This window comes from Hemiscyllium ocellatum, chromosome 21 (genome assembly GCF_020745735.1).
Source record: "Hemiscyllium ocellatum isolate sHemOce1 chromosome 21, sHemOce1.pat.X.cur, whole genome shotgun sequence".
In the NCBI taxonomy this organism is placed as follows: Eukaryota; Metazoa; Chordata; class Chondrichthyes; order Orectolobiformes; family Hemiscylliidae; genus Hemiscyllium; species Hemiscyllium ocellatum.
The window spans coordinates 42124990-42148220 of NC_083421.1; the positions used below are offsets into that span (position 1 = coordinate 42124990).

Consider the following 23231-nt stretch of genomic DNA (forward strand, 5'->3'; position numbering starts at 1 on the left):
TCTGGGTCTAGTCGAGATTTCAGAGAAACAGCCAACTAGTGTAGTCTCCTGTATTTTGAATGTAGGGTTACAGTCCATGTGTCACTTTGTATAATTAATTAATGCAACAACACATGCAATATTTATTTAATTTGAGCTACTAGTGTTGTTTTGTTCTCATTTCAAAACAGTGATCACTTACATCAACATAATAGCCAATTCTATTTTGAAACCCTGTTTACCAAAAGGTTTTTAAAAGTTTCAAATGTCAACATATATACACAATCTAAAATATCTTTATGTTATTTGTTCATTTTTCACTAAATTTCACTGTTTTATTTCTTTGCCAAACATTAGTAAATGTAGTTTTGAAACTCTGGCTTATAATGTGAATCTTTAAAAATACAATTTCTCAAAAACAGCAAAATGAAGCATGTTGATCTTCTGTATTAATTGGAATTATATCTTTTTGACAGCTTTAGATTCTCTACAGTGTGGAAACAGGCCCATCGGCCCACCAACCCACCCAGACGCATTTCCCTCTGACTAATGCACCTTACACTATGGGCAATTTAACATGGTCAATTCATCTAACTTGCACATCTTTGGACTGTGGGAGGAAACCCACGCAGACATGGGGAGAATGTGCATACTCCATACAGACAGTCGCCCGAGGCTAGAATCAAACCTGGGTCCCTAGTTCTGTGAGGCAGCAGTGCTAACCACTGAGCCAACATGTCACCCCAATTCCTTGGGAGATTTCTTGAGAATCCCTCCAGTATGGAAACAGGTCCTTCGACCCAACAAATCCACACTGGCCCCTCTGCAGAGTAACCCACTCAGACGCATTCCCCTGCCCTATTATCCTACACTTACTCCTGGCTAATGCACCTAACCTACACACCCCTGAAGACTGTGGACAATTTTAGAAAGTGATCCCAATTATTAAATTGATCAATCATTTGGGGAAGTTGCCATGATTACTCTATTAAAATGTGTTTAATCAGTTTATGATAGAATTAATGACAAAGTAGCCATGTGAATTCCTCAATTTAATGTTGAATGTCAGTGACTGATTCTTATTGGTTGATTTGAGAAAATCAAATTCATTGCAGATATAAAACAAAGCAAATATTTTTGTTTCCCTTTTAAAAAGATATGAAATCTGAGATCTGTTTACTTCCAAATGTCATTATTCCCATTTTCTGAGTACAGCAGAGATTTTCCCAGACCCTACCTATAAAGTCTGTATCTTGAGCAGTCTTTTCCTGAGGGTGGGGGAGTTCCAAACTAGGGGGCATATTTTTAAGGTGAGAAGAGAAAGATTTAAAGGGGACCTGAGTGGCAACTTTTTCACACAGAGGGTGGTTAGATGTGAAACAAACTGCCAGAGAAAATGGTTGATGCAGGTACATTTCTAACATTTAAAAGACATGAATAGGAAATATTGAGAGGGATATGGGCCAAACACAGGCACATGAGGCTAGCTTAATTTGGGAAACTTAGTCGGCATGGAGAAGTTTGACCAAAGAGTTTATTTTCATGCCATATGGCTCCACACTGAACCTTCTTAAGGAGACACATTTAGTCTGGTTAAACAATTAAAGCAAGCTGAGATAAATAACATTGTCATTTTCAATCCTGGATTCTGGATTAGTGGTGCTGGAAGAGCACAGCAGTTCAGGCAGCATCCGAGGAGCAGTAAAATCAACGTTTCAGGCAAAAGCCCTTCATCAGGAATAAAGGAAGAGAGCCTGAAGCGTGGAGAGATAAGCTAGAGGAGGGTGGGGGTGGGGAGAAGGTAGCATAGAGTACAATAGGTGAGTGGGGGCGGGAATGAAGGTGATAGGTCAGGGAGGAGAGGGTGGAGTGGATAGGTGGAAAAGAAGATAGGCAGGTAGGACAGGTCATGGGGACAGTGCTGAGCTGGAAGTTTGGAACTGGGGTGAGGTGGGGAAGGGGAAATGAGGCAACTGTTGAAGTCCACATTGATGCCCTGGGGTTGAAGTGTTCCGAGGCGGAAGATGAGGCGTTCTTCCTCCAGACGTCTGGTGGTGAGGAAGCGGCGGTGAAGGAGGCCCAGGACCTCCATGTCCTTGGCAAAGTTGGTGGGGGAATTGAAATGTTGGGCCACAGGGCGGTGTGGTTGATTAGTGCGGGTGTCCTGGAGATGTTCTCTAAAGCGCTCTGCTAGGAGGTGTCCAGTCTCCCCAATGTACAGGAGACCGCATCGGGAGCAACGGATGCAATAAATGATATTAGTGGATGTGCAGGTAAAACTTTGATGGATGTGGAAAGCTCCTTTAGGGCCTTGGATGGAGGTGAGGGAGGAGGTGTGGGCGCAGGTTTTGCAGTTCCTGCGGTGGCAGGGGAAGGTGCCAGGATGGGATGGTGGGTTGTAGGGGGGCATGGACCTGACCAGGTAGTCACAGAGGGAACCATCTTTGTGGAAGGCGGAAAGGGGTGGGGAGGGTAATATATCTCTGGAGTTGGGGTCTCTTTGGAGGTGGGGGAAATGTCGTCGGATGATTTGGCTTAATCCTGGAAATTCAGTTCTGGAAATTGAGTTACACAAACAAGGAAAATCATATATTTAATCTCTAGTCTGAGTTATTTGCCTTATTTAAGCATGGTAGGACAGCTCCAATTGACTTTAATACATTTTTGAATATGAAAGGCAATTCAGACATGTTTCCGCTACCCATCACTCTCCAACAAGCCCTGCTAAAATTACACATGGGCGGATTTCAGATTAAGTCGAGATCAGACTTCATTGTAATGACTCTAGTTGAATGACCTGCCAATAATCACTGGCAAGCCTTACACATCAATTATACTATCATATCTCATTACGCACACAATGCCTTCAGGAGGGAGGGAAGGAATTTGTTTTTAAAAGTTAACAAGGAACAGTTATAACATGCCAGGCAGTAGCAACTATGCCAAGATATTTACTGTAAACCTGTTTCGCGTAGTTTTAATAACCACTCCAAAGTCTGCTTGCCTGTAATTATTTACACAGCAATTTCAAAGACCAAGCCTACAGTCACACCTATTCGATGAGGTAGTTAATTTTGTCTTTTTGCCCATATTTCTTTGATCTCATAGGTGCTGACAAAACTTTTTGATTGATATTTCTGGCACCAGGTTTTTAGATGCTTCAGACTAAACACAACCATTAACATTTTCACACTGCATTTTTGAAGAGATTATTCGTTTTAGCATCAATATTATTCCTGCTAGTATTAAGTTACCTGGACTTGGGGTTTGATTGTGCTCACTTGTACAGGACATGTCTCAGGGCTGTATTCACAAAAAAAAAGCAAAGATACATTGTTTTCTCAGTTACCTAATATTAATTGAAATCTTGCTCATAAAGAGTGTATCAATTTCACAAAGAAAAGGGATAATCTCATAATCACAACCACCCAGAACTATGGTCTAATTTTGTATTCTAACTTACACCTCTTTTTGTTTCACTCCCTGACACTCAGACTGCAGATTGACAATATTTCTATAAGGTCAACAGTAACTCTCTACCACTTTCATATCTGTTAACCAACTCTCATTCAAATCAAACATTTTAATCACTTAAAACATTTTCAGTGTATTTAAATTCACGTGTTCATAATTATGATCTTTAATTGTAATTAAGCTTTACTAAAATAACATAATTAGCTTTTGAACTAAAATCTGAGATTTATCAACAAAAAAGGCATCACAAGACTTTGTAGTTTCACTATCACATTGGTGTGATGATCCAAAAAGTGATCCCTAAACATTTATTTGTGCTTGTTTCATATTAATTTATCAACACAAATGTATACATAATATTTTTGAATCTTGGAATAAACAGAACAGCTGGTTCTGAATGCAATGGAAGATTTTAAAACATTGATCTACTAGAAGTTAGTAAAGGGTACAGTAACTTAATATTAATTGGATATTTTTAACATGTAAAGAGCAAGACCAACACTAGTGACTTGTTATAGTTCACAAATGTACAATTTTCTTCATGATGCAATAAGTACTATATGTGTTCACATAAAGTTAAGTTTCAAGTGGTCCAGATACAATCCAGTAGATTTTGAAAGTGTCTGTTTCAAGACTTGAAAAATTTGAGATTGTTAAACTTGAAAAGAAAATAGCAAGAAGAGAAAGAGATGAAGGTTCAGACTGGTAAATCTAAGACCATTACCGGGCAATTATTCTTCACACAAAGGGTAATCAACAAATAGAGTAGACAAGCAGATAGAAAGTCCAACAGTTCTGGTTGCCATATTATAAAAGGATGGAGAGGTAATGGAGAGGATAAAGAGAAAACAAAAAAGGATGAGACCAGAAATAAATAGGTAACCATATCATGAAAGGATTAATAGACTGGATCTCCTCTCTTGAGAAAAGAAGATTCAGGAACAACCAAATAAACATATTCAAATTTTGAATGTTTTGATAAAATAAATATGGAAAAAATGGTTCTTCATGTGGGGAAAAGCAAAGCTATTAATAGAAGACAGTTACTCAGAAAGCCAAGAATTTGGAAAAAGTGTCTTTACTCTGTTACGATAATTATAAAAGAGGATCATCAGTGTTCAACTTTTGACTTGAATACTTGAGACTTTTATCAACTATATATAATTATAAAAAGGACATTACTGCCCTAATTTTTTTTATTGCAGAAGGTAAGTGCACTTTTTCCCTTTACTTAAGATCTGTAATTGTCTTTTCGTTAAAACAATCAACATCAAGCTGGTCTGACAACATAAGTCATTGCCGAATTCCTCTGCACACCCATGTATTGAACACTTGAGTGATAGAGAGAAGGTAAAACTCTGAGTTAATCTCCAGACCATGTTGGACCATTTGCTTTAGGTCATGGTTCTATGACAGTTACAATTCACTTTAATCTCCTTTGGCTACAAATTCAAATTCAATCAGTGTACCCACTCCCAACACTTCCCAGCAACCCCAGCTAAATTACATGAGTGCATTTACAAGGAATTCTGTTTTTTTATGAGGCTACATGCATATGAACTGAAATCCACTCGAAGGGCTGTTATACCAGTTTTCAATAAATTTAATGCAAAATCAAGTGAATTACAAGACCACTTGTGCACCAGATGAATTCAGATGTGTGGTCCTTGCGTAAAAGAGCACAAAGGTTGAGAATATATTCTGGGAATTCCATCCTTAAAGTTTTCTCTCTTTCTGTCCTTGAATTGAATTGAATTGAATTGAATTTATTGTCACGTGTACCAAGGCACAGTGAAAAGCATTTGTGTTATGAGCAATACAGGCAGATCACATAGTTAAGTAGCATAGATAAGTAAATAGCTAAACAGCGGCAAAAACAAAAACACAGGTATAGGCAAATGTTAAGAATTTGTGAGTCCATTCAGTATTCTAACAACAGTAGGGAGGAAACTGTTATGAAACTGGCTGGTGCATGTGTTCAGGCTTCTGTACCTTCTCACTGATGGTAGAGATTGTAGAAAAGCATTACCAGGGTGGGATGGATCTTTGAGAATGCTGGCAGCCTTTCCTTGACAGCAGGCCTGGTAGGTGTATTCTATAGATGGGAGGTTGGCCATTATGATTGTCTGGGCCGAGTTCACCACTCTCTGTAACCATCTCCAATCCTGAATGGAACATTTGTCATACCAGGTAGTGATACATCCAGACAGAATGCTCTTGATGGTGCACCTGTAAAGGTTGACAAGGGTATTCGCGTTCATGCCAAATTTCCTCAGCTGCCTGAGGAAGAAGAGACGTTGTTAGGCCTTTGAAACCAGTGCATCCACATCAACCGTCCAAGAAAGCTTGTTGTGGATGACCACTCCCAGGAGCTTGACACTCTCCACTCATTCATGCAAATCTACCTGTTTCACCAAGCTTTTGGTAATTTCCTCAATATCTCTTTACGTAAAAGGCAATCAGTTAGGTGATGATGTAAAAGAGCAATACTCTTACAAATGTGAACTTATATTTCCAATGAAGGGTCAGCTGCGTCATTGATGTGCCCTCAGCAGCATTACTTTTCCATTGCCTTTTGCAGGTGTGATGGGCAGATCCAGCCTGGCAGCGCATCATCTGGTGCACAGCTGGTTTCAAGATGCTCCCAGTGCTGGGAATCCCAGGATTGCGATTACTTCTTTCATCGCTAAGAACACAATAGTGTGGGCAGTTTGCCATAGGAATGACATAATGAGGGGAGCCATGGAGTACAATTTGATAAAACTCACTAGAGCTCACAGGGAGAACCACACCCCCCTGCAGCTCCCCAAAATCAACACTAAGCCAATATATGATGAAATGCAATGCATAATATTTGTAACAAACCTAATTGTGCACCAGATGAATTAAGGTGTGTCATCCTTGTAAAAAAGTCCCTAGATATAATAGTCAACGTCTGGTTGAAGATTTGTAGCTCGGGTATCCGTTGTTGTGGTTCTGTTCGCCGAGCTGGAAGTTTTTGCTGCAAACGTTTCGTTCCCTGGCTAGGGAACATCATCAGTGCTATTGGAGCCTCCTGTGAAGCGCTGCTGTGATGTTTCTTCCGGTATTTATAGTGGTTTGTCACAGCAAAACTTCCAGCTTGGCGAACAGAACCACAATAATAGTCAACCTTGTTGGATTACATATCTGAATCAATTCTGATGATATTATAACAGCCTGCATTTACATAGCACAATTGGACTATCTATGCTTGTTTCTGAGGGTTGGGCCATACTCAGCCATTGGATTGGTCCACATTACAGGCAAAATATTGCAGCCATTTGTCATTGCTTTCTGCAGGATGGCTGACCAGGGAACCCTCACTTTTACCACCTGCCATCGGGTATATTAGAAGAATTTAAAATGATAATCAACTTGTTTGATCACATTACAAACACAGCTTCTGAAGCCAAAGAGTCCTGGCATGGGACTCAAAGCCAGAACTTCTGGCCCAGAGGTAGAGATGCCACCATTTCCCAGCAAGATCTTGTTTACAGAACAGTGCCTCTGGGAATATTGTCCTGAAGCCACAGAACAAAGCTGAGTTAAAGAGGTAGAATGCTTTTAAAAGAGAGAAACAAGGATTTCACAGTTAAGTTTCCAAAGTTTAGGGGAAGTCCAGTGACAATAAATCATTCAAATCAATTAAGCTGAGTGCATAAGGAGAAAGATGAATCAGAGCTTACAGTTATGGGGCTGTATTTAAGGGAAAGGATGAAAAATTGGAGAATGCTACAGAGGTCAAATGGAGAAAGGCATGAAGGGATTTATGGGTAAAATGTAAAGGCACAGCACACATCAGCAGTGATCTGGAAGTAAGTGAGTGGGTTATAGTGCAGGCTAGCAAATCAAAGGTGAGAGCTTTTGCAACTTGAAGTTGAAGCAGTGAGGTGGCCAGCAAGAGAAACAATGGAAAGATCAAGTACAGAAATATGTGATTGAGTCAGTAGCAGTAAGGGTCACAGAGCAGTAAGTAGGGAGCATTGCAAAGAATAAAACTAGTAGCTTTGGCTTCAAATATAGAGTGGTTACAAAGAGTGGTGAACTCGGCCCAGACAATCATAATGGCCAACCTCCCATCTATAGAATACACCTACCAGGGTAGGGATTGAGACCCAAGGTGAGGCCACAAGCAGAAACTTCAGGGTCTTAAACTCTAAGGCAGCAATGCCCACTGTGGACCTCTGACTGAGTTATACCAACTCCATGCCTGTTCCAACAAGACTGGGCCCCTGCTGTCAAATGCCACCACCTGCCTCACTCTCTCACACCCACCTTTCATTGTGTTCCTAATGGGTCAAAACAATTTACAAGCCTCAAAATGGGGTCACTTCGGCAAAAAGGTTTGGGAAGTACTGGTATAGGATTTAAAATTCAACACAGGGTTAAATAGACAAATAGTTTGTGTGAGGGACCAAGAGGAAGAATGGAAGTTGTAACTGACTACTTTGATTATGGCAGGATAAAAAAATTCAGAGCCACAACCATAGAGGATATTGTTGATCACTTTGACGAGGATGACTTTCTCATTGTGAGTATGGTGAGCGTTGAACAGGGTGTTCAATAAAATAAAAACTTAGAAATGTGCAGATGCTGTAAATCAAAATCAAAAATAGAAATTGCAGGAAAAGCTCAGCAACTCTGTCAGCATCTGTCAGGAGAAATCAGAGTTAACATATCAGGTTGAGTTCTGAGGAAGGGGTCACTTGACCTGAAATGTTAACTTTGCTTTGTCTCCATAGAGTTTTGCCAGCAATTTCTACTTTTGTTTCTGTTCAATAAACATTCAAGGTTCAAAAAAGGACGGGGAGGTTAGAAGTGTGATGTTAATTTGTAAGAATTGATGGTTTAAAGGACAAATCTTTGAAAATAATATGGCTTTAAAAAGCAGAAAGACTGTGTACAAGAAAAAAATGGAACATGTCAGTGAGCAGGGGAATTAGGGCAATTAGTTCAGGGGGAGTTTGGGTATTAGGTGGGCAAGGAATCAACAGCTGGATATCCTGACTGTGCACGTGTAGGAGTGAAATGCTCCGATTTAGACTTGACTGCTATGTTAGACTGTATCCTGGACATCTGAAAATATCTTCAAAGTTCAGAGAGAGACTTCACACATTTCATTTTCTTCAGAATTTATGCTTCTTTTTGGTCTCCTTGCTCAAAGATAAAATTACACAGTGAGACGCTGAAGCATGACAAGTTATTTGTTCAAAAGAACAGATCTGAGGTGTAAATAATCCTTTTCCATTCCCTAACTATCTACTCTTTTATTCTAAGTAAAAGTAGACAGTTCTGGAAAATAATAAAAGGCACACCCAGCATCTGTGGAAAGAGAAACAAAATTAATATTTCAGGTCAAAGGTTGTAGGAGGTGAATTCTTTTTTAAAGTATGCTAATAATATTACATGCTTCGAGCAGGTTGCTGTTGTAACATTCAAGAGCTCTATCATTTCTGCTTCACTCTCTGTTGATCTAAACTGGTACAAAAATGTTGATATACTTCAGAAATAATTGGCTTTCAGAAGAAGCATATTCCTGACTGAAAATTGCACATTTTTATTAAAGTAAAATTAATTAAAAACTATTGGCCTCAGCACAATGAATTCCAGTATGGCTGAAAGAAAAAGAGAAAAGCTTTTCATCTTGCAATCATCAGGACACACTCAAGAATACCAAATTTTAAAAGGAACAATATTTTATACTGCTCTGAGATACAGGATGCTGATTGGATGGCAAGTGGACTCTGATTGGTCGAGTTATTGCTATGGAGTATGCACCAAGGAAATGTTACCCGCATCAGAATGAATTCATAAACACTATTAGGATTTTTTAAAATTTATGCCTGTGATAACCCGTACAAGGCTCATGTGGAATCAATAACTAATCTCCTTGTGGAGCTCATTGAATATGAGTTCCCTGTCCATCTAGAACTCATCACCTAAGCATGGGATGGGTCTGTAGAACTATCTGTCCCAGGCTGGGACTAGTCTATGTACACTACAAGTAATGGATCCATTTTGGTGTTCAACAATAAATGATGTTCCTTTCCAGCCTGGTTTCCTGAGTTATTACAGTTTCCAAGGGTGATGCTGACAAGGTGGCATTTTTTGTACATCAATGATTGTTCTGAGTAGGTGCTGCAAGGCTTCTCTAAAAATTTATTTTCGAACTGAGAAGTTAGATTATGAGAAAATTAAAAGGCAAAGGCATAGTATGGGACCATTAAATGTAGACAATAGTGGTTGAGTGGCAGGTTCTCTTTTCTGAAGGATGTTAGTGAATCAGTTGTCTAAAAACATGGATGGATTTATTTTCCAGTGACAGGGCACAAGCTGCAAATTCAATTTTACAACTTGCTGTGGTTGTAGTTCTGAAGTGTTTTTGAGGAGTGAAAGTATTAATGTGTCTATGAGAAAGTCACTAGCTGGGCTTGTCTGCCAGAAAGAAACATACTTTAATGGCCTTTCCTAGTTGTGAAATTTTTTTTTGTTCCAATCATCAGGGTGCAAATTTTGATATGATATAATTAAAAACAAAAATGTAGTTAACTCAGACAGGCACATTCAGTATAATATCTGTATCACTATTATAATTACTGTTTGATGTTTCATTTTCTAAATTAACCTGGCTAATATGGTACACAACTATTCTGCATGACTTTTAAATGAGTACAGCATTACCATGCAATGAGAGTTAAATCACAATTGCATATTATTATGTTAATTTGTTGTAATTGTAAATCAGTGATAATTATCCATTGTATAATTGAAAGCAAAGTTAAAATAAAGCTGTATATGTTATAGGTGGACTTTGGGAGCAGTATGTACTAAACTCAAAATGCACATGGGCTCCTTTCTGGTTATGTATCCTTTAACATCTATTAATATACAATTTGGTTAGATAAAAGATATAGCTGAACAGAAGTTTTCATCCTCCTTGCCTTTGTTCAAGAAAAAAAAATTAATGTCATAGAGTCATAGAGATGTACAGCATGGAAACAGACCCTTCGGTCCAACCCGTCCATGCCGACCAGATATCCCAACCCAATCAAGTCCCATCTACCAGCGTCCGGCCCATATCCCTCCAAACCTTCCTATTCACATTCCCATCCAAATGCCTCTTAAATGTTGCAATTGTACCAGCCTCCACCACTTCCTCTGGCAGCTCATACCATACACGTACCACCCTCTGTGTGAAAAAGTTGCCCCCTAGGCCTCTTTTATATCTTTCCCCTCTCACCCTAAACTTATACCCTCTAGTTCTGGACTCCCCAATCCCAGGGAAAAAAACTTTGCCTATTTACCCTATCTATGTCCCTCATAATTTTGGAAACCTTTATAAGATCACCCCTCAGCCTCCGACGCTCCAGGGAAAACAGTCCCAGCCTGACTGCACAGATGTATAAAGAAAAAAAAGGAAGATTTTTCTTATTAAAGTGACATTCAGAACCACAGGGTGCCCAAAAGTGCTGAACAGCTAATGAAAATACTTTTTGAAGCTTTTATGATGTATGAACTACTACACTCAATTAGGGCAGAGAAATTTCTTTCAACAGCAATTTGGTAATGACCAGAGAATCTGTTGCTTATATTTAGGTTGATGAATAATTGTTGGCCAAAATTGTGCCATTAGATCTACAGTATTGTGTTCCTGTGAGAGTACATATAGGATCTCCTTTGAACATTTCTTCTGGAAGGCAGGATATCTAACTGTGCAGCACTGCCTCTTTACTGGAGTCAACCTTGATGTTTTTGATTAAGGTCTGGAGTGGAGCTTAAAATCATGATCTTTTTAATCAAGCAAAAGCACTAGAACATAAGACGTGATTGGCAAACCTAGAGTTATAACATATGTTTGGCATTTGACCACAACAGTAAAAAGGTTATGCAAATCTAGCTTGTATGTGTTTTTTGATATGGAATCATGAATGGTAAGAAGGAAGCTGTAGAATAATTTATTGATGCTTTTAGACAATGAAATTATTGTGAAGGTACTATGGAGGTGTGTTTCATCCTTAGTTTAATGAAGCAAGGTTGCAACAGAGGTTATGAGCAGTCTGCTCCAAAGCCAATAAAGTAAACAGCTTGTGAGGCCTTTTTTTGATATAAAGTTGGATCAATAGAAGCAGCCTGAATGGCTGTGGTCAAGTTCCTCCTGAACCAATTTGTTTTAGTTTTATTCTTCAGTAACAGTTGCTGGTATCTTGAAGTTGCAAGTGGAAACTCTTATTCCTCTCTCTGTCACAGCTAAAAGCTGAAGTTTTCTTCCTGCTGCTAGAGTTGCATATGAGACAATCTATTTTACTAAATTTGCCTTTGTCAAGGGTGTGTTTATGGAATGTTACTATACTAGAACAGTTAATTAATAGTAGTTAATATATATTATTTTGTTCAGCATTTCAATAGAGGTACAGTTAAGCCAATTCTTTTATTTTATATTTGTTTTGTCTGTATTTAAACTGTAGTGTAAAAAAAGTGTGCTTTGCTTAAAGTCAAGTAGTTCGATTGATTGAATTTCATGTGGAATGCAACGCCTTACATATACCTTCAAAATAAGAAAATGTTGGTGTCTAGGCTATCTTCTTAATATATTTTGAGAGTGTTTGGTCTTGTCCATAACACTATGAATTAGATACAAGATACAAAGCAAAAAGATATTCCATTAAAAAATTACAGTTCACTTCTGAGCATTGGTATTTCTGGAATATATATTATGTACTTATCCTCTTGGTGAAACTTCCCAATTAGTTACTGTGTAAAATAATGAACAAAGAAGTTGATAAAGATACAAAAATAACTCATTGTGCAGTCTAATCATTGTTTGTCTCTGGAAATGCTGAATTACAATAAATCATTTGCTTCTCTTAAAAGAGAGGTATTCATGGAGACAAAATACCTTGCTTAATTTTAAGGCTATGCAATGTAGGACATTAATTTTCATATATTAAGTATATGTGGATTGATGAAGAGGCAAAATCTATTATGATGTTGAGTTTGTAATAATGAAAATTCAAAGATGCAAAAGAGAATAAGATGTGACTCTTAGACAAGGGAAGTGTTAGTGATATGCTAACAGTGGAAAGTTCATTTATGTAACAACGCCAGTAAGAACCTCTACTATCTGACTTGATGGCATTTACTTTTCAGGACTGAAAACCAGGATGGATGTAAAGTGTTTTGTGATGTACACGTTTTGCAATAAGCATGAATATGCAGTAATTTGGCACTCATCAGACAACAGTGACACCATGGTGCTTTGCTTGTATAATATAATTAATCTAATTACTTTAACTGTGTGATGTAATTAATCCAATTTGCATGTATAAAGTAGAGCTAAATAGAATAATATGTTTTCCCCATTCACTGAATAAAAACTAAGAACCAACTTCCATAAGGATACAACTTACAATTTAGAGTTGCTAATTTTATATGCAAATTTAATGTGAGAAATTAGATTCATTTGATTTCATTTAAATTTGCACAATATCCATATTCGACTTGACAACTTTCAATTAAAGAGGGAAGTCAATGTACAAATATCCAAATGTACAATGCTACAAGTCATCAGAATATCATCTTTCTTCATTGACCATCATAGCAAGTTTCCATTTGCTTTACTTGATTGACAAGAATGAACAAGATGCAGGAGTTGGCCATTCAGCCCCTCAAACCTGCTCTGCCATTCAAAAAGATCATGCTGATCAGATTAGTCATATTCCTATTGATCCTGGATAGCCTTTTACACCCTTGTACGTCAAGAATCTATCCACCTCTACCTTAAAAAGATTCAAAGACTCTGCTTCCATTGCCCTTTCAGGAAGAGTTCCAAGGACTCAAAATTCCCTGAGAAAATAAAATTTGTCTCCTCTGTCTTAAATGGAAAAATCCTTTCTTTTAAACTGCTGTCCCTGGATGGCGTCATCCAGGAACTATCAGAGAACATCAAGAAAATGCATTTTTACAAATAAAACCAATTGAAATCTTTAGGAAGGTTATGTTGATTATCTATCTAACTGTGATGTCTTAGACATGATAGATGCTTTTACAAAATCAACAAGGAAATCATCGAAATTACTAAAGCTTACACTTCCTTTAAATACTTAAAATACATTTTGCCTGCATAGATTCACCATTTGCTTGGCTTCAACTAACTTTCTGCTCCATTTTTAAAGCAATAATATTTAGGCTTTACCTATAACAGTTGATCCTTTTGTAACATTTCTTCTTGATTGTTTCATTAATCTGTGCATCTGCCAATTCAATCCTATTCTTGACGTGGGAGACAATTCACAGCTTCTCAGTTTAGATGGCACCTTGTTAGAGCAGCCATTTGATATAGGATCACCCAATTTCAGGTTACTATCTAGGTAAAGAAGCTGAACACTATTATCTTGCTAATGACAGTTTACTCTTGTTTCATTAGCCAATGAAAGCTTGATCATTAATACCTGCTGGGTACAAGTTACAAGCTTCAATACTTACACCCTGGTTCTATTCTCTTGACTGCCCAGATCTTGGTGCTACAATCCATTGGATGTTCCAGACTCACACATTTTAAACGAGGTCTTTCATTCCATATAGATATTACTCCTACATTACAGAATTCAGCAATCACATGTCTTCACATGAGTAAGATTCCCTTAATTAACTCCCAGGTCTTTGGTCTACAACCCCACCAATTGCATCAAGCTTCTAAGGTTATTTCCTAAGTATTCTCAAATCTCATCTTCAATTCTTCTCAGACCATATCGCACTCTGGTCATCCCTTCACAAGTGCGTATTGAAACTGTGATTTCCTCTGGACCATAGCCATCTTAGATTTTCTCAAACATTGTTCAGCTCAATTACTTGCAGCCTCACCCAACTCTCCACCTGAATATGCCCATCATTTTCCAAAGACCATGCTCTTCATAATCTAAAAAAACTCTGACCTGTTGCATTCTATCCAATTGTATGCTTAGGAGTTTGAAAAAAGTACAACTCAGAAATGTAAGCATAACAAAGGAACACATTTTGAAAAACATTTCGTAATTATTGAGATGCTTCAAAAAGAGAATGGGCATTGAGAAAAGTGAATATTTATTAAAAGGGGTGAGAGAATGGCGCAATGGCACTTTATTCCTATCATTGGCAAATGAAGCCCAGCCCTTGAAATGAGTAGGACATTCCCTAGGTAAGTGTTCCCATTAGCAATGGCCACTCAAGGGAGCACCTGCCTCACAACTGAATTGTTCTCTCTGAACTTCATTGCCATTAACATGAGACCGAGTGCAAGCACAAAACCAGTACGGATGTTTCTTTCAATGTTCAGTTTTATTTGTAAATATTTCACATTTCATTGATTTCACTTTGCTCATGTGCACATCATTATTTGTTAAGACTGGCTGAAGTCGAGATCTAAAGATACTGACCATGCCTCAAGGTTATTTATTGGAGAATGAGGGACATGTCATTTATGGTAGGAGAAACAATATGGTTTTTTGACTTTCAGTCAATGTTCATTTTAGTGTCCAATGTTGTACTTGCCAATCTGTGGGTCATGGCTGAACTTGTTAACTCAGCTGGTCCTCCCTACTAGGAGAAAGTGAGGACTGCAGATGCTGGAGATCAGAGCTGAAAATTGTATTGCTGGAAAAGCGCAGCAGGTCAGGCAGCATCAAAGGAGCAGGAGAATTGATGTTTCGGGCATAAGTCCTCCCTACTACCCATTGTATGAGTGGCACTGTGGCTCAGTGGTTAGCATTGCTGCTTCACAGCGCCAGGGACCTGGATTTGATTCCAGCCCTTGGCGACTGTCCTGTGTGGAATTCGCACATTCTCCTTGTGTCTGTGTGGATTTCCTCCACTTGCTTCAGTTTCCTCCCATACTCCAAACATGTGCAGATGAGGTGGATTGGCCAAGATAAATTGCCCCATAGTCCAAGGTTGCGTAGGCTAGGTGCATTAGCCATGGAAGATGTGAGGTTACAAGGATAACATAAGGCCTGGGTTTAATGCACTTTGAAGGGTCAGTGCAGACTTGATAGGCTGAATGACCTGTCCCACACTGTAGGGATTCTATTTTCTGAGATCCCACTCGGACTAATTAGAACTATGTCCTTGAATTTAATTTAAGTGAACTCTAAGAACCCAGTCAGTGTTCTGGAGAACATTAACTCTATTTCTCTGTTCACGGATGCTGACCTGCTGAGTTTCTCCAGCACTTTCTCTTTTGTTTCCAATGCCAGCCTTTTCTCACCTACTCCTCCTTCTGAGCAAGGTAACCACTAACCAGCACAGATTCCTAATCAAATTTATGAAGTTCCTCCCTGAACTTTTAAAGGTGATTTTTCGAGTGTCCAGGCTACCAGTCTAACATAGAATTCAAGTCTGATTGGGAGCATTTCATTCTTACACATGCAAGGTCAGGAGTGGCTTCCTCACCCGTCAGCAATATAATTGTTGAACTTCACTCCTCCACTCCTAACAACTAACTGCCCCAGACTCCCTGCTCATATCTCCTCCTTTGCCTCGGCTCCCTCCTCTACTTCTCCATGTGCCTGAACACTGAGCTTTCCACCTCCAATCCCACCCCCTCCGCCACTGACTCAACCTTGCCAGTCCCAAGACTCCATGCATGCTGCTGAGTTCCTACTCCCTCCCTTGGGCCGCAAAGTTCAACAGGGAAATCTTCAGATATAACTCCATGAACTGGAGTTTTAGGCTAACGTGAACTGGATGCCTTGAGATTCATGTGCACCCCTGATTTTACTTTGAAGCTAGCACATAGTTTTAAAAAATGAATGCTGGTGAGTGTTCATCACATGCCAATGTATAATGAACTCACCACAGGATGCAAGAAGCTTGACATGCTGCAGAAAAGCCACTGACATCGTCTCTGTATTGTAATCCACCATCTGAAAATTGAAGTCGCACATCCTGCCTAATTCATGTACACCACATTTCCATTCTAATAGAATTGTCAAGTATACCCCCTCCCCTCTCCAGTCTTTGCATGTGAGGCTTGTATGCTTCAGTGATACAGCAGGACCCAAAATTCCATCTGCTACACTGGTTCTCCATTTTAATCTTTTGATTTAATTTTAGAGAAAATGGTGCAATTAGGTAATTCAAGTTAGCAAGAAGACTGTACTGGAAAAATGGAAAGTTGATGCATTCCCAGGAAATGATAGTCTACATCCCAAACTGTTGAAGGAAGTGGCTGTAGAGATAGTCAAAGCATCAGTGGGTATGTTCCAAAATTCCATAGATTCTGGAATGATTTCCGAGGATTGGAAAGTAGTAAAAGTCACTCCACCCCTTTTCAGAAGGTGGTAAGAGAGAAAACAAGGAACTATAGACCAATTAGTCTTACATCAGTAGTAGGGAAAATACTATAAAATGGGATAATTAAACAAATGGTTGTTGACAATTTGATTGGGCACTGTCAACACAGACATGCGAATGGGATATTGTGTTTGACAAATCTGCTGGCTTTCTTTTTAAGATGTTACTGACACAATTAATAAAAGAGAGACAATGAACATAGTTTGTTTAAATTTTCAGAGGGCTTTTGATAAAGTCACCCACATGTGGCTGGTTAGAAAGATTAACGCATAATGATAGGATAATGTACTACCAAAGATTGATGATTGCATTGGGGAGCAATTTGGGTGTGACATGTTAACCTGTAAATCCACATGAAGTTCCATCTGAGATTAGAATAAGGTCGTGTTTTGGATAACTTCATAAGCAATACACATAAATCATTTAAGATTCATTTTCAGGTTGTCAGGTTAAAAAAGAAAATTGCTCAGATGTTGGTGCAGCAGACAGGCTGGGTTTCTGTGAAAATGCAACTTGGCTGAATCAGCATTAACCCCAGGGCCTTGTTTGGAAACATGAGAGTGGCACAGTACAACACCAAGAAGGACAAAGAGACGGGGCTGAGTCAAGGACAGGAATGAAGCACAGGCTTCGGACAGATGACACCTGGGATTTTAGGGAATGGTGAGACCGGGGTATTGAGTGCCTTGCCATTTTTGAAATGTATTAAAAACAGATAATTTGGGAATTTGAATAATGTACAGCTTAAGTGACTTACAATGTATGAAACACCTGTTGAATCCACATTGAGTCAGAGTGCTACCTTGGAATCTTTTCTGGGGTAGACTCTCCCAACATTGACTCAATAAATGACTGTTGGCTTGTGTCTCATGTGACTATTTTGTGACATAATTTACCCGAACAAGTGGCTAACAGACAAAGCATAGAGTTGGCAGGCTATGACCAATGGGATACTGCAAGGGTTAGTACTGGGGAGTCTCAATCTTTAAGCTCCAGGTTGGTCGATTTTTGATTATCCATGGCATGCAAGGTTATAGGGGATGGGGTGGATAAAACACATTAAAATGTTTGATCAGCAATGATCATGTTGAATGGTGGGGCAGACTTAATGGACTGAATGACCTACTCCTGACTGAAACATACTATGTTCCTATAAAATTGACTGATGTTTGAGCACATGGTTAGAAAATCCGATAACATTACCAACAATTTCATGAGCATGCAAGTCAATGACTTATGCTGATCTGTACATTAACATATCAAAAGAATTTGATAAGTTAGAAATGACACATCACCAGGTTATAGTCCAATTGGTTTTTTTTGGAAGCACTAGCTTTCGGAGCACTGCTCCCTCATCAGGTGGTTGTGGAGCAGGATCACATGACACAGAATTTATAGCAAAAGGTTACAGTTCATGCAGCTGAAATATATTAAACAAAAACTTAGATTGAGTCTTTCATCTTTGAGAATGGGTTTACTAGTTTCGATTTGTTAATATGTAAATCCCAGTATAGGTGGGGACACCTCCCACCATGTATGTGGCAGGTACTCATGTGACTCGGCCAATATTGCCTACCTCATATGCAGCAGGCAATGTTGCCCCGAGGCATGGTACATTGATGAGACCAAGCAGGCACTACAACAACAGATGAATGGACATCACACATCAATCACCAGGCAAGGGTGTACCCTCCCAGTCAGGGAACATTTTAGGGGTCTGGGACATTGGGCCTTGGACCTTTAGGTGACCATCCTCCAAGGTGGACTTTGGGACAAGCATCAACACAGAGTGGCTGAGTAGAGGGTGATAACCAAGTTTGGTATCCATGGGAATGACCTCAACCAGGACCTTGGGTTCATGTCACACTACACTATATACTCTCTCATAGACTCACACACACACACACACACACACACACACACACACACACACATACACACTCTTGTACATACCCACACACTAACACAGACCCTCTCTCATACACAAGTTCTCTCTCATACGCCACACATACACCCCCCACACTCACACCCATGCACGCACTCTCTCACAGGCTTATACCCCATCACACTCACACACACAGGTACACACACACACACACACACACACACTCTCACATGCACTCACACCCACATGAACACACTCACTCTGTCTCTCCTGCATGCACACACATATAAGTTTATGGGGTGAATCTGTATTTGCAGAATTATGTTTTATATTGCTCAGAAATGCACAACTTACAGTCAATCCATGTAAGATTCTGTAAATCCCACTTTAGAAATAGAACCAGTCTGACTCAAGATTGGAACACAGACAGACTTTAACCTCAACCTTTAATGCATTGCCTGAGCTGAGATGATATCTTTTGTTAAAAAACCTGAAGTTACCTTGAGAATGTGACTTAAAAAGAGTTCTGGGATTTATATATGAATGAACCAAAACTAGCAAACCCATTCTAAAATATGAAAAACTTAATCTACTTTTGTTTATTATATTTCAGCCGCATGACACTAGCGTTTTGCTATAAATTCTGTCTTTTTGACCTGCTCCACAACCACCTGATGAAGAAGCAGCACTTTGAAGACTAGTGCCTCCAAGTAAACCTGTTGGACTATAATCTGGTGCTGTGTAATTTTTAATTTTGTCCACCCCAGTCCAATACTGGCTCCTCCAAATCTTCATTTGTTGGGTATGCAGCAACTAGTTTCTCTAGTGGGAAAGCAAGAGTGAGGGGGATATCCTTAAATTTAGTTGAGAGCATCCAAGATCTTAGTCAGGAAGCACTTTTTAATTCAAATTGTAGTAATTTTTGAACTATTTTTCCCCTAAAGGCTGTTGATGTTGTGATAATTGAAACCCACAATGCTGAGATCAATAGACGTTGTTGGATAAGGAAGCCATGAGGTATGGATCAGAAGTGGATTGGCCATGCTAAATTGCCCATAGTGTGCAGGGATGTGTAAGTTAGGTGTATTAACCTTGGGAAATACAGGATGATTGGATCGGGGGATGGGTCTGGGTGGATACTCTTCGAAGGGGCAGTATGGACTTGTTGGGCCAAATGGCCTGTTTCTACACTTCAGGTATTCTATGGTCTATAAGTGCTGTGACAACCATGAGGTCAATTGGTTCCCTGCTTTACAACCTTGACGCTTCACCACAGAAAAGATTTCTATTGTTTTTAGCACAGCCTATACCTCTCTCCAGTTAAAATGTAGCTAATCAATTTCTACACTGTCAGTAAGGAGCCAATTACAACACTTTCTTGATTGAAAGGAAGGGCAAATTTTATTACTCGCTAACCCTGAGAAAAATATTAAAGACATGATGGCAAGCATGTATACAAGTACAAAGCTCAAGGAAGATGAAAAGAATACATGGTTTAAAGTTCTTAGTGTTCCTTGAGGTTTTAAGGTTTTAATTTGTATCATGGTTGTTATTTGATATTCTGAATCATCAGCTGTAACAAACATTTCAGTTTGCCTTTGAGTACTCATTATTGAGATTTCCCTTTTATTTGTCACCAAGCATTTTTCTTCCTTGTTAGACCCAAACAGCTGGTTCAAAATTTTTGATGAGCAGTCAAAAATTTATCCCTCTGCTTTAACAAAAGCAGTTTCTTGGAAGACAGGATGATTTATGAATTTCCATGTCTGAGTTCAGTGTTTTCAAGCTTGCTAATTGCAGGTGATGTCTTTCATCTCCAATATGTGAAACCTATCATATAGGTGTAAATTAAAAGAGGAAATGAAGGCCTTTTCATATTTGTCTGCATTAATTAGTTTCAATTTTTTGGGGGGTAAAAACTAATTTAGTTCAAACAATTTCATTTATTCCACATTGGTTTCATGAAGCTTGGCTAACTTGTGTGGTCAGATGATGGCTGCGATCATTTTAAGTGAGCATTATGTCCCATCTTTTAAAACCATTTCAGTCATGAAGTTCCAGCTATTAAGCTCAGTTATTTACATGGTGGGACATGTCCAAAGTGTACTCACTGTTGTATTGCTGGGAAACACGGCAGCCTATTCGCACATAGTGAGGACTGACAAACAACACTGCCATATATAAATATTAATACATTTAGTGTTGTTAGTTAAGGGAGAAATGTTGGCCAGAAATTCATCTCCTTTTTAATACAGAGCCACAGAATTGCTTTAACTCACCTATGTGGTCAGCTTTTGTTTGATATTTCCTCTAAAAGATAGCACCTCTATCATGGCACATACTCTCAGTACTTCACTGAAGAGTCAACATGGATCTTATGCTCAAGTATCTGCAGTGGGGCTCTGAGCTCATAACTTCCTGATTCAAAGGTGCATGGGATAATGATGGGGCTAAGATTGATCCTTGGATTGTAAAGCCATACTCCGAGAACTTGAAGTTGGCTACATTCTGAGAAAAACTCTACTCAATTGCTTGTAAGAATCTCACTGAGTTGACCACTTGAGTAAACTTGTATAGTCACCGATACAAAACCTACCACAATGTCAACCTCTGCAGAGTAGAGGGCAGAGCTTTGGGCTCTGTTAACATTTGGCCTCCAGTTTCCCAACACAAAGGCAAGTTCTCACAGTTGAAAGGCCTGGAGATAGATAACCAGTGGTATAAGAATATACGGCAGACTCCTGGGGACTCAGGTGGGGAATGTCAGGGTGCTGCATTACAATATGGCAGCACCCAAGTTTGGTCCTCAGTCTTAAAGTCTTAGTTGTACTGCATGGTGAGAGAGAAAGTCAAGGCCTGGAATCCCCTCTTGGAGGATAGGAAGGTAGACATCAGTGGGCTCTGAGCAGCATGTACAGTGGTTTGGTATCAGGCTACCCACCACACCACTGTACATGCTGGAGAATCTGGGGAAACCTCTGAGGAATGATAAAAGGAAGAGATGAAGTTCTTTTCTTTCAATAATGTGTCCAAATCTTTGCAAGAGACTTTCAAGTACACTAATCAGAACTGTTTTCATTTTAGCTGACACAGTCATTAAGGCGTGCCATTGCCCATCCACGATTTCACATGCCTCTCCCTATGCAAATTCAAGAATTTGCAGAAAAGATAGATCCAGATTAGAAAACTATTGAGCAATTCATTTAGTGATTCAATAGATTTAATTGCTCAGGAACTAAAAGATAAATAACGTGCAAATAGTTTAAACCACCTTGTTTCTTTTAAAACACCTGACTAGTGGTTTTATTCTCTTGTTCTTTTCCCAGACAGTTGTTACCTCCAACAGCAGGAAAACAATCGCAGTTCAGAAGCTGACAGCACACTTAATTTGAAAGTGAGATAAGGGCGACATCTGCTGGTCGTACTGTGTAAGTGATGTAAGGGGAAATACTCCGGTTTTTAGGTTTAATTGTTTCCCCACAAATCACTATTTCACGAAATAAAATACAATAAGCAGTGATATGATTTGTTATAGTATTAGAAATTACATAGCAAGGTCAAAATTTTTACTTTGTAAAGAAACTTTTTTTTATTTCAAAAATATACTTTATTCATAAAATAACTTGATGGTCTATACAGTTGGACATGCCATACATATGTTCCTGATGAAGGGCTCTGGCCCAAAACGTCGAATTTCCTGTTCCTTGGATGCTGCCTGACCTGCTGTGCTTTAACCAGCAACACATTTTCAGCTCATGCCATACATATGTAAACATTCCATTTCCTTGCATACCGAAACAGAGTAATCATTCCTATTTACAGGTCTGTACGATTACATTTTTTAGCTGAGGCGTCAGCAGAGCCCAAATGACTGCGTGGGCCCCCTGTTCTTCTTTAGGCAGGCAGATGTTACACGGTGGTCTTTCCCCACCGCGCCTTGGCAGCAGCTGCCCCAAGCTTCAGTGCTTCCCTCAACACGTAGTCTTGGACCTTGGAATGTGCCAGTCTGCAACACTCAGTCGGGTTCAACTCCTTCAGCTGGAAGATCAACAGGTTTCGAACCACCCAGAGAGCGTCCTTCACCGAGTTGATGATCCTCCAGGTGCAGTTGATGTTCATCTCGGTGTGTGTCCCGGGAAACAGGCCGTAGAGCACGGAGACCCGCCTCACAACGCTGCTCGGGGTGGACCTTGACAAAGACCACTGCATTCCTCTCCAGACTTCTTCTGCGTAGGCACATTCCAGAAGGAGGTGTGTGGTAGTCTTGTCTACCCCGCAGACGCTTCGAGGGCAGCGTGCGGTGCGGCTGAGAGTCCGGGCGTGCATAAAGGATCACACAGGCAGAGCCCTTTTCACCACCAGCCAAGCCATGTCTTGGTGCTTGTTGGAAAGTTCTGGCGATGAGGCATTCTGCCAAATGGCTTTGACAGTCTGCTCAGGGAACTGTTCGATAGGATCTGCCCTCTCCTTTTCCCGAAGGGTCTCAAGGACACTACACACTAACCACTTCCTGATGGACTTGTGGTCAAAGGTTTTTCTTCATAAA

The 23231-nt window shown here is 39.5% G+C and overlaps 1 long non-coding RNA gene across 1 annotated transcript in view; it reads left to right on the forward strand.

Moving 5' to 3' along the window:
• Positions 1 to 22086, forward strand: part of LOC132825680 (uncharacterized) — a 94136-nt gene extending 72050 nt beyond the window's left edge. Inside the window, exon 3 of the long non-coding RNA XR_009645808.1 lies at positions 22016 to 22086. This is a non-coding gene — a long non-coding RNA (uncharacterized LOC132825680). The remainder of the gene's footprint in view (positions 1 to 22015) is intronic.
• Positions 22087 to 23231: the final 1145 nt, after the last annotated feature.